At 45.6% G+C, this 20,601-nt stretch overlaps 4 non-coding genes across 4 annotated transcripts; all 4 read left to right on the top strand.

The window, feature by feature from the left end:
• Nucleotides 1-323: 323 nt before the first annotated feature.
• Nucleotides 324-396, top strand: trnar-ccu (transfer RNA arginine (anticodon CCU)). Its single transcript has one exon. It is a non-coding gene; the product is annotated as a tRNA-Arg (tRNA).
• A 5,343-nt stretch (nucleotides 397-5,739) lies between these two features.
• trnar-ucu (transfer RNA arginine (anticodon UCU)) lies at nucleotides 5,740-5,812 on the top strand. The gene has a single exon. It is a non-coding gene; the product is annotated as a tRNA-Arg (tRNA).
• Nucleotides 5,813-11,244: 5,432 nt separating this feature from the next.
• trnar-ccu (transfer RNA arginine (anticodon CCU)) lies at nucleotides 11,245-11,317 on the top strand. Its single transcript has one exon. It is a non-coding gene; the product is annotated as a tRNA-Arg (tRNA).
• Nucleotides 11,318-20,261: 8,944 nt separating this feature from the next.
• Nucleotides 20,262-20,334, top strand: trnar-ccu (transfer RNA arginine (anticodon CCU)). The gene has a single exon. It is a non-coding gene; the product is annotated as a tRNA-Arg (tRNA).
• The last annotated feature ends 267 nt before the right edge of the window (nucleotides 20,335-20,601 follow it).

Below are 20,601 nucleotides of genomic sequence, written 5' to 3'. Positions count from 1 at the left end.
GTCTATGTCCTCTTGAAGTCTATCACTATCCTCCTCACTGTTCACTGCACTTCCAAGTTTTGTGTCATCTGCAAAGTTTGAAATTGTGTCCTGTACAAACTTTACTCTGGCTGTGCAGTTTGGGTTTGACTGATTACCTACCGTCGTATTCGGGCCACATGGGAAGAATGGGGTGAATCGATTCATTAGCCACACAACAATGTGCATTTTAAATCCTAATCAAAGATTTTCTGTCTGCGGTGAGAATAATTTTCCCTGTAAGTAATGATTTGGCGGTCACAAACTGACCCTTAAGTCTCATGATTTTCATTGCCTTGCATACAGCCCCAGTGGCCTAATGGATAAGGCACTGGCCTCCTAAGCCAGGGATTGTGGGTTCGAGTCCCATCTGGGGTGATATGTTTTTAAGATTGGCACTATGGTATAGCCGTCAAGGCCCAGAATGTCAATGCAACCATCCAGAATAAACTCCGAGATGGTCAGGGCAGTGTTCGCAAGTTGATAAATATTCTGAAGAGATTTGGGAGGGCAGAGTAACCGAGAGGTACGCTGGAGGTGTTAATGTGGAGAAGTGTTGTGTGGCAGAAAGCAGTGGTGAAGTTGGAGGCCACCATAAGATCCAGAAATGGACGTCGGCCCAGGAGAGTGAATTTCTGGTCAGGACCCAGACAGCAGCAAAATAAACCAGTGGGACAGACACAGCAGCGATGGGGGATGGGCTGCAAACTGGACAAAGTTACCTTCAAACTTAAGCAACTGAATCGAAGATCAGAGTCACAGCAGCTGAGTTGTCCAGTGGAGCAGTTTAGTATTGATGGCAGAGAAGGCTAGGAATTGGGAATCAAATTTGAGCAAAGTTCCAGGGCTCACTGCTGAAAACAAAGAGTGGGCAGGGTCGGGGAATGGACAGTGGGCACGGTATCTCCCTAAACATCGCTGCCTCTCTCTCCTCCTTTCAATGTTCCTTAAAACCTACCTCTTTGACCAAGGTTCAGGACTCCTGTCCTAATATCTCCTTATGTGGCTCGGTGTCAAATTTTGTTTGATAATCGCTCCTGTGAAGTACCTTGGGATATTTTACTAGGTTAAAGGTGCTGTATAAATGCAAGTTGTTGTTGTCGGTGGCTCTGGTATGGCGCGAGCAGTGACAGATATGATGGGTGAAAATAGCTCCCATCTCTGCTGAACTTTCGAAGACTCTGAAACTGAGGCAGATGTCACATTTCGGAGCGGTCAATTGCCCTCAGGCGGGTTATCTTCTGTATTCAGCCCCAGTGGCCCAATAGGTAAGGCACTGACTTCCTAAGCCAGGGATTGTGGGTTCGAGTCTTATCTGGGGTGATGTGTTTTTAATGATTGACACAACGGCAGTTTAGGCGGGGCAAGTGGTGGAAGGTGCTGCCAGGCGGGGAGGCTGCATTAAGGAGGATTGTATTATCACCTGTAGCCAAGATTCCAACAAGGCCGTAAGGTCAATGCAATCATCCACAAGAAGGAGGGAGAGAGAAGACAGGCCAGTTAGCCTGACATCAGTCATCGGGAAAATGTTGGAATCCATTATTGAGGAAGTGGTAACAATGCACTTAGAAAATCATATGATTAGGTTTTTGTGAAAGGGAAATTGTGTTTAACAAATTTATTGGAGTATTTTGAGGATGTAACTAGCAGGGTAGATAAATGGGAACCAGTGGATGTTGTATATTTGCATTTCCAAAAGGCATTCAATCAGGTGCAACGTAAAATGTTTTATTTTGATTTCTTCCTGGGATGTGGGCGTCGTTGGCAAGGCCAGCATTTATTACCCATCCCTAATTGCCCTTGAGAAGGTGGTGGTGAGCCGCTGCCCTGAGGAACTCCTGCAGCGATGTCCTGGGGCTGAGGTGATTGACCTCCAACAACCACAACACTGCGCAAGATAAGGTATCCTGGGGTTGGGGTAATATATTAGCATGGATAGAGGAGTGGCTAACAGACAGAAAACAGCGGGTAGGGATAAACGGGTCATTTTCTGGTTGGCAGGCTGTAACTAGTGGGGTGCTTGGGCCTCAGCTATTTACAATCTATATTAATGACTTAGATGAAGGGACCGAGGACAATGTATCCAGATTTGCTGACGATACAAAGCTGGGTGGAAAAGTAAGCTGTGAGGAGGACACAAGGAGCCTGCAAAGGGATCTAGACAGATTAAGTGAGTGGGCAATAAGGAGGGAGATAGAGAATAATGTGAGGAAAGGTGAGGTTATTCACTTTGTTAGGAAGAATAGAAAAACAGAATATTTTTTAAATGGTGAGAAACTATTAAATGTTGGTGTTCAGAGAGATTTAGGTGTCCTCGTACAGGAAACACAGAGAGTTAGCATGCAGGTACAGCAAGCAATTAGGAAGGCAAATGGCATGTTGGCCTTTATTGCAAGGGTGTTGGAGCACAAGAGTAAGGAAGTCTTACTACAATTGTACAGGGCTTTGGTGAGACCACACCTGGAGTACTGGGCACAGTTTTAGTCTCCTTACCTAAGGAAGGATATAATTGCCTTAGAGGCGGTGCAACGAAGGTTCACTAGATTGATTCCTGGGATGAGAGGGCTGTCCTATGATGAGAGATTGTGTAGAATGGGCCTATACTCTCTGGAGTTTAGAAGAATGAGAGGTGATCTCACTGAAACATATAAGATTCTGAGTGGGATTGACAGGGTAGATGCTGAGAGGTTGTTTCCCCTGGCTGGAGAGTCTAGAACCAGGGGTCACAATCCCAGGATAAGGGGTCGACCATTTAAGACTGAGATGAGGAGGAATTTCTTTACTCAGAGGGTTGTGAATGTTTGGAATTCTCTGCCCCGAAAGATGCTGAGTCGTGGACTATATTCAAGGCTGCGATAGATACATATTTGGACTCTCGGGGGAACAAGGGATATGGGGTCCGGCGGGAAAGTGGAGTTGAGGTCGAAGATCAGCCATGATCTTATTGAATGGCGGAGCAGGCTCGAAGGGCTGTATGGCCAACTCCTGCTCCTACTTCTTATGTTCTTATGGCGATGGACATTGAAGTCCATCTGATGGTATGAGAGTTCATGGGGTCCGGAGTCAGCGTTGAGGACTCCCAGGGCCACTCCCTCCTGTCTGTGTACCACTGGGCCGCCACCTCTGCTGGGTCTGTCCTGCTTGTGGGACGGGACATACCCAGGGATGGTGATGGAGGAGTCTGGGACCTTGGCTGATAGGTACGATCCTGTGTGGTTGCATTCTAGCCCAAGCTACAAGTTTAAAGTTACCTGGGCCCACTGACCATCCACCTCTTTGTTTACATCAGTCAGCCCTGGAAATTTCCACAGAAATACCTGCAGCAAACTTCTTGGTTACTCGGCCCTCCCAAATTCCTGCTCCCACTTCCTCGAAATGTTGATCCACTTGTCCACAAGGCCTTTACCACCCTTGAGCTTATTGCGGATGATTGCATTGACACCACGGCCTTGACGGAAACTTGGCTCACAAGTTACGATTAATGCAGCCTCCCCGCCTGGCTGTACTTTCCACCACTTGCCCCGTCTAATCCGCCATAGTGTCAATCATTAAAAACACATCACCCCAGATGAGACTCAAACACACAATCCCTGGCTTCGGAGGTCAGTGCCTTATCCATTAGGCCACTGGGGCAGAATACAAACAGCACCCCACCTGAGGACAATTGACCGCTCTGAAATTCCTCACATTTCCCTAATCCTGGAAAGTTAAGCATAGAGGGAAGCTATTTTCACCCATCATATCAGCCGCTGCTCACGTGCCGTGCCAGAGCCATCTACAGCAACAACTTGCATTTATATAGCGTCTGTTAAGTAGTAAAACGCCCCAAGGGGCTCACAGGAGCGATTATCAGACAGAATTTGACACCGAGCCACATAAGGAGATACTAGGACAGGTGACCAAAAGGTTATCATAGAATGGTTACAGCACTGAAGGAGGCCATTCGGCCCGTCGAGCCCGTGCCGGCTCTCTGCAATACCACTTCAGCTAGTCCCACTGTCCCTGCCCCTTCCCCGTAGCCCTGCAAATGTTTTTCCTGCAGGTACTTATCCAATTCCCCTTTGAAAGCCGTGATTGAATCTGCCTCCACCAACCTGAGTGAACAAGTTATTCCACACGTCGCCTTTGACTGTTCCGCCAATCATTTTAAATCTGTGTCCTCTGGTTCTCGACCCTTCCACCAATGGGAACAGTTTCTCTCTATCTACTCTGTCCAGACCCCTCATGATTTTGAACACCTCTATCAAATCTCCTCTCAATCTTCTCTGCTCTATGGAAAACAACCCCAGCTTCTCCAGTCTATCGACATAACTAAAGTCCCTCATCCCTGGAATCATTCTCGTAAATCTTTTCTGCACCCTCTCTAAGGCCTTCACATCCTTCCTAAAGTGCGATGCCCAGAATTGGACACAATACTCCAGTTGGGGTCGAACCAGTGTTTTATAAAGGTTCATCATAATTTCCACGATTTTCTACTCTATACCTCGGTGGCAGGACATATTGAGAGAGTGGTTAACAAAGCATACGGGATCTTGGGCTTCATAAATAGAGGTTTTAGGTTTTAAGTACAAAAGTAGAGAAGTTATGCTGAACCTTTATAAAGCGCTGGTTGGACCACAACTGGAGTATTGCATCCAGTTCTGGTCACCACAATTTAGGAAGGATGTGAAGGCCGTTGAGAGGGTGCAGAGGAGATTTACGAGAATGGTTCCGTGGATGGGGGATCTTAGCTATAAGGACAGGTTGGAGAAGCTGGATTTGTTTTCGTTAGAGCAAAGGAGGTTGAGGGGTGATTTGATAGAGGTGTACAAGATTATGACGGGTTTGGATAGGCTAGACGGGGAAAGGCTGTTCCTACTACTTGATGGTACAAGGACTAGGGGGCACACATTTAAGGAATTGGGCAAGAGATACAGGGGGTGTGTGAGAAAAACTTTTTTACACAGTGAATGGTGATGACCTGGAACTTGCTGCCGACGGAAGTGGTGGAAGTGGAGACACTCAATGTTTTCAAGGGGAGGCTGGATAGGCACTTGAGGGAAATAAACTTGCAGGGCTATGGGAATAAAGCGGGGGAATGGGACTGACTGGATTGCTCTAAAGAGAGCCGGCACAGACTGGATGGGCTGAATGGCCTCCCTCTGTGCCGTTATGACTCTATGACTCTACAACTCTATTCATGAAGCCCAGGATCCCGTAAGCTTTTTTAACTGCTTTCTCAACCTGCCCTGCCACCTTCAATGAGTTGTGTACATACACCCCTAGTTTTGTCTGTTTATGCACCCCTTTAGGATTGTACCCTTTCGTATATATTTCCTCTCTTCATTCCTTCTACCAAAATGTATCAGTTTTCTGCGTTACATTTCATTTGTCACATGTCCGCCCATTCCACCAGCCTGTCTATGTCCTCTTGAAGTCGATCACTATCCTCCTCACTGTTCACTGCACTTCCAAGTTTTGTGTCATTTGCAAAGTTTGAAATTGTGTCCTGTACAAACTTTACTCTGGCTGTGCAGTTTGGGTTTGATTGATTACCTACCGTAGTATTCGGGCCACATGGGAAGAATGTGGTGAATCGATTCATTAGCCACCCAACAATGTGCATTTTAAATCCTAATCAAAGATTTTCTGTCTGCGGTGAGAATAATTTGCCCTGTAAATAATAATTTGGCGTTCACAAACTGACCCTTAAGTCTCATGATTTTCATTGCTTTATGTATAACCCCAGTGGCCTAATGGATAAGGCACTGGCCTTCTATGTCAGGGATTGTGGGTTCGAGTCCCATCTGGGGTGATGTATTTTTAAGATTGGTACTATTGTAGTGTCCGTGTGTTGATAGAGACACTGAAGACAGGAGTTGGTTCATCGGTGTTTACTAAGCAAAGTCTGGGGGGGGGGTTCTAACGAACATACAGGCTTATATAGCCCGAGTGGCCATTACCAGCATTACAGCACACCTGGGGCTCTCAAAGGCACATACACTACAATTCCTCCCCTTTTAGTTAACCAGTACATCATATTTTAAGTAATTATTAATTACATGTTATAAGAAAAATAATCTACACATTGCTGCAGTTAATCAAATATAAGTCAGTCTCTCAGGAGGCTTCGTGACTCGGTCCGGATAACGCCTCGGTGGTGTAGTAGTTTCTGGTGGTGTAGTAGGTTCTTTTGGCAAGGCTGATTCGGCTTGAATGCCAGTGTCGGGTTCATCGGGTTCCAGTATCACCGGATCGGAGGTAGATATGGGTATCTCTACTTCATCGTTAGACGTATAGAGTTGTGGTGTAGGTTGTCCCTTTTCGGATGAGTCTATGATTTGGTCAGCATGGCGCCTTATTATGCTTTCTCCAATGTCCACGGTATACATCAGTGGTCCTAGTCGTGTGCAGATAGTTCCAGGCTGCCATTTCTCGGTACGGTAGTCCCGGGCTAAAACTTGTTGACCTATCTGGAAGGTTCTAGTTGGCCTTTCATTCATGCCTTGAAACTGCCGGTTCTCCACGTCCCTTCTGATGTTGGGCTTGACCAAATCCAGCCGGCATCTTAGGTTTCTATTGAAGAACATCATGGCGGGAGTTTGGTTGGTAACCATATGTGTTGCATTCCTGTATGCGAATAAGAAGTTATCCACCTTGTGTTGAAGTTTTATGTCTTCATTACCCATGGCCTTTATGGCCTTCTTGAAGGTCTGGACAAACCTTTCAGCCAATCCATTGGTGGCGGGATGGTATGGGGCGGACGTGTAGTGCTTAACCCCATTGTTTTTCAGAATTTCCTGAATTCTTCGGACACAAATTGCGGTCCATTATCAGAACAGATCTGTTCCGGCAGCCCATTCCTGGCAAATATGGTCCTTAATACTGTGATGGTTTTTTCCGTGGTGGTGGAGGACATCTTTATTACCTCCGGCCACTTGGAGTGTGCATCAACCGCGATTAAGAACATTGAGTCCATAAATGGACCAGCAAAGTCGATGTGTACCCTTTGCCAGGGAGATGAGGGCCACTCCCATGGATGTAGAGGGGCTTGTGGTGGAGCGTTTTGGGCCTTCTGGCATCCTAGGCAGCTCTTGGTCATTTCTTCGATGTCTCCATCGATACCTGGCCACCATACAAACGCCCTGGCTAGGTTCTTCATTTTCACTCCACCCAGATGCCCCTCGTGAAGCTCCTTTAGCACTTTATCCTGGAGTTTGGGTGGAATCACCACTCTGGATCCACACATCAAGGTTCCTCGGCACACTGACAGCTGTTCTCTTCTTTGCGAGAATGCTGGCAACAGTGGTTCGCCATGTGCCGGCCATCCCTTCACTGTTAAATCGTAGACCCGTGAGAGAGTCGGGTCATTTCTCGTCTCCCTTTCAATGGCAGAATTTGTTACTGGTAGACATTCCACAATGGTAGAGTGGAACATCTCCACTGGGGCTACTGTAGGTGTCTCTTCTACCGTTGGCAACGGTAGGCGCGATAAACCGTCAGCATTCCCATGCTGTTTTGATCCTTTGTATTCTATGTTGTATTGGTGTGCCCCTAGATAAAGGGACCACCTCTGTAGCCTTTGCGCTGTCATAATGGGAACACCCTTTTTAGGGTTGAATATGGAGATGAGGGGTTGATGATCAGTCAACAAGGTAAATTTTTGTCCGTGTAAGTAATGGTTGAATTTCTTCACTCCCCATATCAGGCTGAGTGCCCCCCTGTCGATTTGGGCATAGTTACGCTCAGCTGAGTTTAATGAGCATGACACAAAAGCTATCGGCCGTTCTGAGCCATCAGGGAATTTATGCGATAATACTGCTCCTATGCCGTAAGGGGATGCATCGCACGCCAGTCTGATTGGCAGTGATGGGTTGTAATGAGCCAAAACTTCTTCGGATGTGATTAAGCCTTTGCATTTATGGAAGGCACGTTTACAGTCTTCGTTCCATTTCCAAATCACTCCTGTTTGTAGCAGTTCATTAAGAGGGTGTAGAAGAGTTGATAAGTTCGGTAAAAATTTATGATAGTAATTTATTAATCCCAGGAACGACCTTAATTGTGAAACATTTTCAGGTGCTGGGGCTTTTATGACCGCTTCAATTTTTTCAGGTGACTTATGCAACCCTTCCTTATTAATTATGTGGCCACAATATGATATTTGATTTTGGAAAAATTCGCACTTGGGGTGATTTGCTCGTAGGCCCCGTTCTCTCAGCCTAGTGAGCACCTGCTCCAAATTGGCAAGGTGCTCGTTGTCGTTTTCTCCTGTTACAAGGATGTCGTCTAGGTAGCATTGAGTACCCGGAATCCCTTGGAGGACTTGCTCCATAGCTCTTTGCCAGATAGCTGGAGCGGATGCTACACCGAAAACCAGTCGATTGTACTGGTATAGACCTTTGTGTGTATTTATCGTGAGATATTTTTTAGAGGCCTCTTCAACCTCCATCTGTAGATATGCCTGTGCCAAGTCAATTTTGGTGAAACGTTTCCCTCCGGATAGTGAGGTGAAAATATCTTCCCTCCTCAGAAGAGGATACTGTACTGTGTGAAGGACCGGGTTTACAGTCACCTTGAAGTCTCCACAGATGCGAATTTTTCTCTGTTCTTCAGATTTATCATTATTCAATGCTTTCTTCATGGCTGGAATGATGGGTGTTGCCCACTTGCTCCAATCTATTTTGGATAATATGCCTGCCTTTTCCAAATTCCCCAGCTCTGCCTCGACTGCTGGACGAATTGCGTATGGCACCGGTCTTGCCTTAAAAAACTTGGGAATTGCTGCATCTTCCACTTTTATTGAGGCGGTGATGCCTTTCAAGGTTCCTAGTTTCTCTTGAAACACTTCTTTGGCGTTGGCCAAGGTGTCTTTTAATCGTTTAGGTATGATGTCATCACTGTTTTTTTCCTTACTGGTCACCGTCAGTGCCTGAATGGAGTGCCAGTCTAAACGTATCTCTCTGATCCATTCACGTCCCAACAACGGTGGACCACCATCTTGTAGAATGTATAAATACAACTTTTGTATTTCTTTGCCGTTGTATACAACAGGCACCCTTATTTTTCCTTTGGGGTATACTTTCTGCCCCGTATATGTTTTTAAGATAATGGATGCGTCTTTTAAAGGTATATGCGGAAATAGCCTCTCGTAATCCTGTCGATTTATTACGGTTAGAGCTGATCCTGTATCTAGTTCCATTTTAACTGGGGACCCTGCTATCGTGAGGGTAACCCAAATGGTTTGGTAATCATCTTTGGCAAGTACATTATGTAATTTGAGACAGCTTAGTCTCTTGTTTTCAGAGTCACTATCGCTTTTCTGGTCTTCGGAGCTGCTGTCCGTCATCATTTGTACCTTTCTGTACTTTTCTTTATTGATTTTTTTTTTTCTGTCTGTGGATTTATTTTGTCCAGATCGGCATACCTGTGCAATGTGTCCAACCTTTCCGCATTGCCTGCATGCTTTGTCCTTGAACCAGCAGTCCCTCTGGTTATGGGTGGATCTGCCGCAGCGATAACATCTTTCGAAACCCTGTGTCATTTCATGGGTGCCGAAGTCCTGTGTCTTTTGTTGTATCTCTGCAGCTCCTCTTGCTGCTGCTTCGTATGATACAGCCATACTGAAAGCCTTGTCCAGTGTTAAATCTTTTTCACAAAGCAGCCTTTTTTGTGTTCCTTCACTTAAGAGACCGCAGACGAATTTGTCTCGAAGATAATCTGCTAGTCCTGCCCCGAATTGGCAGTACTTTGATAGCTTTCTTAATTCGGTGAGGTAATCAGCGTTACTTTCATTCTTGTGTTGATTTCTCTTGGAGAATTTGAATCATTCCGCTATCAGCAGCGGTGTTGGGTTTAAGTGCTCCTGCAGGGTATCAACAATTTCTTTAAAATTCTTGTCCTTTGGTTTGGCTGGAGTGATTACATTTCGTAACAGCCCGCATGCCTTTGCGCCCATTAGGTTCAGCAGTACTGAAGCTTTTTCTTTCATCTTCTATTCCATTTGCAGTGCAATATACCTCTACTCTTTCCACATATGTGGTCCAATCCTCTATTTCGCTATCAAAAGCATCAATATTGCCAGACTTAGGCATCTTAGAAAAGATATGGCGCTTCCCACGCTTTTCTTTCTGTTCTGCAGAAAAGATATGGCGCTTCCCGCGCTTTCCCGCCGCTGCTGCCGATGACAACGCTGTTTCCCGCGGTTTCCGTTCTCTTTTTAAAATTTATTCACAGTTGGAGACTCGTTCCCGCCGGGCTTTCTCTCCAGGTCTGAACGCCGACCTGCTTGCAGCGCCGGCCGTCTCCCGAGTGCTCCCTCCCAGTCCGTTATTGCTTGCCTCCGATTTCGCTGCCTGTCTTATCTGTAGAGCCAGCCGCTGGAGCCCCAGCCTGACGCCCAGGAAGGATTAGCGCAGTACCTGCCACCAGCTTGGCCAGCTGGTGAAACCACAGCTTCTCTCACTTTCTTGAGTCTTCTGGACGCCCGAGGAATCGATGTTCTTGAGGTGCTGCCGAATTGCAGGTAAGTCCGTTTCCACTTCGTCGCCACTGTAGTGTCCGTGTGTTGATAGAGACACTGAAGACAGGAGTTGGTTCATAGCTGTTTACTAAGCAAAGTCTGGGGGGGGGGTTCTAACGGATATACACAATATACAGGCTTATATAGCCCGAGTGGCCATTACCGGCATTACAGCACACCTGGGGCTCTTAAAAGCACATACACTACAACTATGATATAGCCGTCAAGGCCCAGAATGTCAATGCAGCCATCCAGAATAAACTGGTAGATGGTCAGGGCAGTGTTCGCAAGTTGATAGACATTCTGAAGGGATTTGGGAGGGCGGAGTAACTGAGAGGTACGCTGGAGGTATTTCTGTGGAAATGTGGAGAAATGCTGTGTGGCAGAAAGCACTGGTGAAGTTGGAGGCCACCATAAGATCCAGAAATGGACGTCGGCCCAGGAGAGTGAATTTCTGACCAGGAACCCAGACAGCAGCAAAATAAACCAGTGGGACAGTCACAGACTCAGCAGGTAACAGCAGCGATGGGGGATGGGCTGCAAACTAGACAAAGTTACCTTCAAACTGCAGCAACTGAATAGAAGATCAGAGTCACAGCAGCTGATGTGCATTTTAAATCCTAATCAAAGATTTTCTGTCTGCGGTGAGAATAATTTGCCCTGTAAATAATGATTTGGCGGTCACAAACTGACCCTTAAGTCTCATGATTTTCATTCCTTTGTATACAGCCCCAGTGGCCTAATGGATAAGGCACTGGCCTCCTAAGCCAGGGATTGTGGGTTCGAGTCCCATCTGGGGTGATGTATTTTTAAGATTGGCACTATGATATTGCCGTCAAGGCCCAGAATGTCAATGCAACCATCCAGAATAAACTTGTAGATGGTCAGGGCAGTGTTTGCAAGTTGACAGACATTCTGAAGGGATTTGGGAGGGCAGAATAACCGAGAGGTACGCTGGAGGTGTTAATGTGGAGAAGTGTTGTGTGGCAGAAAGCACTGGTGAAGTTGGAGGCCACCATAAGATCCAGAAATGGACATCGGCCCAGGAGAGTGAATTTCTGACCAGGAACCCAGACAGCAGCAAAATAAACCAGTGGGACAGTCACAGACACAGCAGCGATGGGGGATGGGCTGTAAACTAGACAAAGTTACCGTCAAACTGCAGCAACTGAATAGAAGATCTGAGTAGTCGAGTGGAGCAGTGTAGTATTGATGGCAGAGAAAGGCCAGGAATTGGGAATCAAATTTGAGCAAAGTTCCAGGGCTCACTGATGAAAGCAAAGACCAGGCCGGGTCGCGAAATGGACACTGGGCACGGTATCTCCCGAAACATCTCCGCCTCGCTACCTCTCACTCCTTCTTTAAATGTTCCTCCAAACCTACCTCTTTGACCAAGGTTTAGGGCACCTGACCTAATCTCTCCTTATGTGGCTCGGTGTCAAATTTTGTTTGATAATGGCTCCTGTGAAGCACCTTGGGATATTTTACTAGGTTAAAGGTGCTATAATGTTATGTTCATTAATAACTAGTCATTTTTATTAAGAACAGCTAGCTTTTGCTAGACACTTTATTGAGCACATGTGGACTAGGCACAGTATCTGTAGAGGCCTCCATCTTGACTGCTGCCTTGTGGGTAGCCTAGTGCATTGTGGATAGCCCACTCTTATATACATACAGCACCACCTAGTGTACCATTCCAGAATGACAGGTCACTGATCATTACATCCCCCTTTCTTTGAGGTTAAACAAAATCAGTATCAATCAATATCAATCAATAACAACATAAACATCTTCAACAGTCAATGCATTTTCAATGTAGTTTTCTTTGTACTCAAAGATTAAGTCTATCAGGCTTTTTTACTTCACGTGTGGATCTTCTCAGCACAGGTAAGTCTGATGTGTTTTCATGAGAGCCTGTATGTGTATTTGTGTTTGATTGTTCTGGTGGTGAGTGACAAGATTCAGTTGTGGCATTGTCATCGATTTGCTCTTCGATAGTCTCTTGTGTTTTTAGGAGGGAACGGCGGTTCCTCCTGAGAATCTGTCCTTCCTCAGTTCTAACAGCGTATGACCTTGGTCCTACTTCCTCAAGAACTGTAGCTTTCCTGTTCCATGCATCTGGATCCTCAATCCTGACAACATCATCCCTTGTCAATGGTTTCAGAGTTTTGAATGACTTTTCAAAGTGTGATTTCTGTTTCAGCTTTAACAGTTGAAGTCTCTGTCTCAGTTCCTTACTCTGCTTTTCTTTTGCACAGCAGGGTAGCGTGGTACGCAACTTGCGACCCATTAGGAGCTCAGCAGGTGAAGAACCAGAGTCTAAAGGTGAGGCTCGGTAGCTCAGCAGGGCGAGATAAGGATCAGACTTGCTTTCTGTCGCTTTCTTCAGCAGCTGCTTGAGAACTTCAACACCTTTCTCTGCCTTACCATTCGACTGAGCATAGAAAGGACTGGATGTGATGTGTTGAAAGTCATAATGTGCTGCAAACTGTTGCCACTCCTTACAGTTGAAGCACGGACCATTGTCGCTAACGGCAATCCTGGGAATTCTATGTCTGGCGAAGATGGATTTCACATGCATTATGACACTGCTTGCTGTGGTGCTTGAGAGCAGCGCCATCTCAGGATAGTTAGAATAGTAGTCAATCACTATTAGATAGTCTTTACCATTTAAATGAAAAAGGTCCATACCAACTTTTTGCCATGGTGCTGTTGGTATGTCAGCTACTATCATTGGTTCCTTTGCTTGTTTGTTTTGGTGTTTCTGACATGTCTCACATTTGCCTATCATGTTCTCAATGTCCTTATTTATGCCAGGCCAATAAACAGTGTCTCTTGCTCTCCTTTTGCATTTTTCAATTACGAGGTGTCCCTCATGAATACTTTTGAGCATGCCTTGACGTAGAGCCTGTGGAATGACTATTCTGTTCTGTTTTAGTAATAGTCCACTTGCGACACTTAACTCTGACCTGATGTGATAGTACTTTGGACAGGAACCTTTTGGCCAACCATGATGAATGTTCTCTATTACTGTTTGTAATACTGTATCTTTTACTGTTTCTTCTGCTATTTGCTTTGATTTTGTGTCTGACACGGGCAGCGCAGCAGTGACCATACTCACATGAACATCCACGTCTTCTTCAGTACAGCTCACATGACTCATTGTGGGTGCTCGGGATAGTGCATCTGCTAACGCTATGTATTTGCCTGGTGTGTAGATCAGTTCAAAGTCATATCTTTGCAGCTTCATCATGAGTCGTTGAATCCTTGGAGACATCTCATTCAGGTTCTTTTTTATGATGGCAACCAATGGGCTGTGGTCTGTCTCAACTGTGAAGGTGGGAAGTCCATATATGTAGCCATGAAACTTTTCTAGTCCAACTACCAAGCCTAGACATTCCTTTTCAATCTGGGCGTATCGACACTCAGTATCAGTCATAGACCTGGAGGCATAGGCAACAGGCTTCCAATCTTCACCCTCTGCTTGTAGCAAGACCGCACCTAGGCCATCTTTTGATGCATCCGTTGACACTTTGATTCTTTTTGTTGGGTCAAAGAAGGTGAGTACAGGTGTGGTTGTCAGCACTGTTTTGAGGTTTATCCACTCTTGTTCATGTCTTTCTGTCCATGCGAACTCATTTGTTTTACGTAGCAGGTCTCGCAGACAGGCTGTCTTGGCTGACAAGTTAGGAATGAACTTTCCAATGAAGTTTATCATCCCCATGATGCATAGCACTCCTTTTTCGTCAGTGGGTCGGGGCATTTTGAGTATGGCGTTTGCTTTTTCCATATCTGGCTCTATTCCTTTACCAGATAGATTATCTCCTAGGAAAGTGACTTCCTGGACACCAAACTGACACTTGGCTTTGTTGAGCTTCAGTCCATTCCGGCGTATGCTCTGTAGCACTTTATTCAGTCTCTCATTGTGTTCTTTCAGTGTGGAGCCCCAGATGATGATATCATCAACATAGACCCGAACTCCTTCCAGACCTTCAATTATGTGTTCTATCGCTCTATGAAAGATTTCAGATGCAGATATTATCCCAAAAGGCATTCTGAGGAAACAATACCTGCCAAATGGTGTGTTGAAGGTACAGTATTTGGTGCTCTCTTCATCCAGTTTTAGTTGCCAAAATCCTTGTGATGCATCGAGCTTTGTAAAGTATCTGGCACCTGACATTTCACTGGTGATTTCTTCTCGCTTGGGAATCTGGTAGTGTTCACGTTTTATGTTTGCATTTAAGTCCTTTGGATCCATGCATATTCTTAGATCATTGTTCTTTTTCTTTGCACATACCATGGAGTTAACCCAGTCTGTTGGCTCTTCGACTTTCCTGATGACTCCTAGTGTGGTCATTCTGTCCAGTTCATTCTTGAGCCGGTCACGCAGGGGTGCTGGAACTCTTCGTGGAGCATGTACCACTGGCTGAGCATCTTCCTTTAGCTGGATCTTGTAAGTGAATGGTAGAACTCCAAATCCTTTGAACACATCCTGGAAATTATTTACTACAGAATCCACTGAGTCATCTGGTCTGCTTATGGCACAGTTTATACGGTATACTCTCTTGACCAGCTCTAAGTCCTCACAAGCTTTGTCACCCAGTAGTGAATGAAGTCCTTCATCCACAACAGAAAACATGAGATGATGCACTTTGTCTTTGACTGTCACTTTATGTCTGCATGCACCTAAGCTATCTATTTTCTGTCCATTATAGTCCTTCAGTAGTACTGACTTTTTCTGTATTTTGGGCTTTTCTTTCATGTTTTTAATGTCACTCATACTGATTAAATTTGCTTTTGCCCCAGTGTCCAGTTTCAATGTAACTAATGCTCCATTTATCTACAGTCGGATCATCCATTTGTCCTCTTTTACTGCATTAATTTTATGTTCAGCATTGTCCATATCTGAGGGCTGCACATTTTCTGTATCATTTTTGACATTGTCACATGACACTATTCATACAAAAAATGTCTCACTTAAATCAGTGTCCTCAATCACATTAACTCGTTGCCCTTTCTTTGTTTTTAGTTTTGAAAAGCATTGTTTGGCAAAGTGATTCTTTCCATTACACTTTGTGCACATTTTTCCAAACGCTGGGCATTTTCTTAACTGGTGTTTGTAACCATAGCGTTTACAATTAAAAATTTAATCCTCCGATTGCTTTTCATTTCTGTTCTGCCCACGTTTCTTCCCCTTGTAGGACACAGCACCGACAGCAGCATTATCACTCATTACAATCGCATCATTATTGATTTCACTGAAAGTCTTCGCATGCTTTCGAGCTAGCTCGCTGGCGTGGCATATTTTCACAGCAATTTCCAATGTTAGTTCGGTTTCTCTCAACAGACGTTCCCTGACCTTTTTTTTATCATGAATACCAAACATGATGGAACAGGGGATGTACCAGAGGACTGAAGAACAGCCAATGTAGTACCATTATACAAGAAGGGTAGCAGAGATAAACCAGGGAATTACAGGCCAGTGAGCCTAACATCTGTGGTAGGGAAATTATTGGAAAAAATTCTGAGGGACAAAATTAGTCTCCACTTGGAGAGGCAAGGATTAATCGGGGATAGTCAGCATGGCTTTGTCAAGGGTAAATCATGTCTGACAAATCTGATTGAATTTTTCGAGGGGGTGACTAGGGGGGTGGATGAGGGAAATGCTGTGGATGTGGTTTACATGGACTTCAGTAAAGCTTTTGACAAAGTCCCGCATAGGAGACTGGTCAAGAAGGTAAGAGCCCATGGGATCCAGGGTGCCTTGGCGCGTTGGATCCTAAACTGGCTGAGTGGCAGGAGGCAGAGGGTGATGGTCGAAGGTTGCTTTTGTGACTGGAAGCCTGTGTCCAGTGGGGTACCTCAGGGATCGGTGCTGGGTCCCTTGTTGTTTGTGATCTACATAAATGATTTGGATGAGAATGTAAAAGGTATGATCAGTAAGTTCACAGATGCCACGAAAATTGGTGGGGTGGTAAATTGCGAGGAGGAAAGCCTCAGGCTACAGGACGATATAAACGGGTTGGTCAGATGGGCAGAAAAGTGGCAAATGGAATTTAACCCTGAAAAGTGCGAGGTGATGCATTTTGGACGGACAAATAAGGCAAGGGAATACACAATGAGTGGTAGGACCCTAGGAAGTACAGAGGGTCAGAGGGACCTTGGTGTACATGTACATAGATCCCTGAAGGCAGCGGAACAGGTAGATAAGGTGGTTAAAAAGGCATATGGGATACTTGCCTTCATTAGCCGAGGCATAGAATATAAGAGTAGGGAGGTTATGATGGTACTGTACAAAACGCTGGTGAGGCCACAGCTGGAGTACTGTGTGCAGTTCTGGTCGCCTCACTATAGGAAGGATGTGATTGCTTTGGAGAGGGTGCAGAGAAGATTCACCAGGTTGTTACCTGGGATGGAGCGCCTCAGCTATGAAGAAAGACTAAACAGGCTGGGGTTGTTTTCCTTGGAGCAAAGAAGGCTGAGGGGGGACCTGATTGAGGTGTACAAAATGATGAGGGGCATAGATAGGGTAGATAAAGAGGAACTTTTCCCCTTAGTAGGGGGGTCAATAACAAGGGGGCATAGATTCAGGGTAAGGGGCAGGAGATTTAGAGGGGATTTGAGGAGGAACTTTTTCACCCAGAGGGTGGTTGGAATCTGGAACTCACTGCCTGAAAGGGTGGTAGAGGCAGGAACCCTCACAACATTCAAGAAGCATTTGGATGGGCACTTGAAATGCCATTGCATACAAGGCTATGGACCAAATGCTGGAAAATGGGATTAGACTGGACAGGGATGGATGGGCGGCGCAGAGACGATGGGCCGAAGGGCCTCTTTCTGTGCTGTAAAACTCTATGACTCTATGACTCTATGACACAATCTGGTCACGAATCATGGATGCTTTCAGCTCAGAGAAATTACATGTCTGTGCTTTCAGTTTCAGATCAGTTATAAAGCTATCAAAAGTCTCATTTTGCTGCTGTGTCTGAGAACAGAAGATGTACCTCTCATAGGTTTCATTCTTTTTGGGACAACAATGTGTATCAAACTTCTTTAGCACATCGTCTAATTTTCCTCTGTTCTCCTCTGGATTAAATACAAATGTATTAAATATCTCTATCGCCTGTGGACCTGCAACCATGAGCAGCAACGCTATTTTCCTTGCATCTGGCTTCGTACCGAATCCGATGGGAGCAATGTAGAGTTCGAATTGTTGTTTAAAAGTCTGCCAATTGTAGTCGATATTTCCTGTGAGTTTCAAACGCTCTGGTGGCTTCAAATTCTCCATGTCGCGTTGCACAATATTCAGCAGATCTTACCAATCCTGGTACCATGTTATGTTCATTAATAACGAGTCATTTTTATTAAGAACAGCTAGCTTTTGCTAGACACTTTATTCAGTACATGTGGACTAGGCACAGTATCTGTAGAGGCCTCCATCTTGACTGCTGCCTTGTGGGTAGCCTAGTGCATCATGGGTAGCCCACTCTTATATACATACAGCACCACCTAGTGTACCATTCCAGAATGACAGCTTACTGATCATTACACTATATAAATGCAAGTTGTCATTGTAGAGGGCTCTGGTATGGCATGAGCAGTGACAGATATGATGGGTGAAAATAGCTCCTATCTGTGCTTAACTTTCGAAGACTCTGAAACTGTGAGGGAGATGTCACATTTCGGAGTGGTCAATTGTCCTCAGGCGGGTTACATTGTGTATTCAGCCCCAGTGGCCTAATGGATAAGGCACTGGCCTCTTAAGCCAGGGATTGTGGGTTCGATCCCTATCTGCGGTGATGTGTTCTCTAATGATTGATAAAACGGTGGTTTAGGTGGGGCGAGTGGTGGAAGGTGCTGCCAGGCGGGGAGACTGCATTAAAGAGGATTGTATTATCACCTGTCAGCCAAGAATCCATTACAGCCATATGGTCAATGTAATCATCCACAATAAGGAGGGAGAGAGAAGACGGGCCAGTTAGCCTGACATCAGCCCTGGCTTTGGGAGAAGCGGCCGAAGAAGCCTTGGCAAGTTATTGCTGTGCATCTTGTAGATGGCACACGGTGTGCCGGTGGTAGAGGGAGTGAATGTTCAAGATGGTGGATGGGGTGCCAATCAAGCGGGCTGCTTTGTCCTGGGTGGTGTCAATCTTCTTGAGTGTTGTTGGAGCTGTACTCATCCAGGCCAGTGCAGAGTATTCCATCACACTCCTGACTTGTGCCTTGTAGATGGTGGAAAGGCTTTGGGGAGTCAGGAGGTGAGACACTCACTGCAGAATTCGGCGATGGTAATGCTGTTGAATATCAAGGGGTGGTGGTTAGACTCTCGTAAGTTGGAGATATTCAAGAATCAGAGGGCACAGATTTAAGGTGATTGGCAAAAGAACCAAAGGCGACATAAGAACATAAGAAATAGGAGCAGGAGTAGGCCACACGGCTGCTCGACCATTCAATAGGATCATGGCTGATCTGAATCTAGACTCACATCCACTTCCCTGCCCTCTCCCCGTAACCCCTAATTCCCTTATCTGCTAGGAAAATGTCTATCTCCATTTTAAATGTATTTAATGTTGCAGCTTCCACAGCTCTCTGGGGTAGCAAATTCCATAGATTTACTACCCTCTGAGTAAAGAAGTTTCTCCTCATCTCAGTTTTGAAAGGGCAGCCCCTTATTCTAAGATTATGCCCCCTAGTTCTAGTCTCACCCATCAGTGGAAAAAACGTTTTTACGCAGCGAATGGTTAAGATCTGGAATGCGCTGCCTGAAAGGGTGGTGGAGGCAGACTCAATCTTAACTTTCAACAGGGAGTTGGATAAGTATCTCAAGGAAAGAAAATGATGGAGGGAAGGTCATTGATGAAGCAGCTGCAGATGGTTGGACCTAGGACACTGCCCTGAGGAACTCCTGCAGCAATGTCCTGGGGCTGAGGTGATTGACCTCCAACAATCACAATCCAGAGTAACTGAGAGGTACGCTGGATGTATTTCCGTGGAAATGTTGGAGAATCGTTGTGGGGCAGAAAGCGGTGGTGAAGTTGGAGGCCAGCATAAGATGCGGAAACAGTGGAGAAATGTACGTTGGCCCAGGAGAGTGAATTTCTGGCCAGGACCCAGACAGCAGCAAAATAAACCAGTGGGACAGTCACAGACTCAGCAGGAAACAGCAGCGATGGTTGATGGGCTGTAAACTGGACAAAGTTACCTTCAAACTGCAGCAACTGAGTAGAAGATCAGAGTCACAGCAGCTGAGTCTTACAGTGTATTCCAGTGGAGTAGTGTAGTATTGATGGCAGAGAAGGCCAGGAATTGGGAATCAAATTTGAGCAAAGTTTCAGGGCTCACTGATGAAAACAAAGAGCGGGCAGGGTCGGGGAATGGAAAGTGGGCACGGTATCTCCCTAAACATCTCCGCCTCGCTGCCTCTCTCTCCTCCTTTAAACGTTCCTTAAAACCTACCCCTTTGACCAAGGTTTAGGACTCCTGTCCTAATATCTCATGTGGCTCGGTGTCAAATTCTATTTGATAATCGCTCCTGTGAAGCGCCTTGGGACATTTTACTATGTTAACGGCGTTATATAAATGCAAGTTGTTGTTGTAGGTGGCTCTGGTATGGCGCGAGCAGTGACAGATTTGATGGGTGAAAATAGCTCCCATCTCTGCTGAACTTTCGAAGACTCTGAAACGGAGGCAGATGTCACATTTCAGAGCGGTCAATTGCCCTCAGGCGGGTTACATTTTGTATTCAGCTCCAGTGGCCTAATGGATAAGGCACTGGCCTCCTAAGCCAGGGATTGTGGGTTTGAGTCCCATCTGGGGTGATGTGTTTTTAATGATTGACACAACAGCGGTTTAGGTGGGGCAAGTGGTGGAAGGTGCTGCCAGGCGGGGAGGATGCATTAAGGAGGATTGTATTATCACCTGTAGCCAAGATTCCATCAAGGCCGTAAGGTCAATGCAATCATCCACAATAAGGAGGGAGAGAGAAGACAGGCCAGTTAGCCTGACATCAGTCATCGGGAAAATGTTGGAATCCATTATTAAGGGAGTGGTAACAATGCACTCAGAAAATCATATGATTAGGTTTT

The sequence above is a fragment of the Somniosus microcephalus genome, chromosome 28, assembly GCF_052327205.1.
Source record: "Somniosus microcephalus isolate GS21.2 chromosome 28, FLI_Smic_1.0, whole genome shotgun sequence".
In the NCBI taxonomy this organism is placed as follows: Eukaryota; Metazoa; Chordata; class Chondrichthyes; order Squaliformes; family Somniosidae; genus Somniosus; species Somniosus microcephalus.
This window is presented reverse-complemented; position numbering and strand designations above follow the sequence as displayed.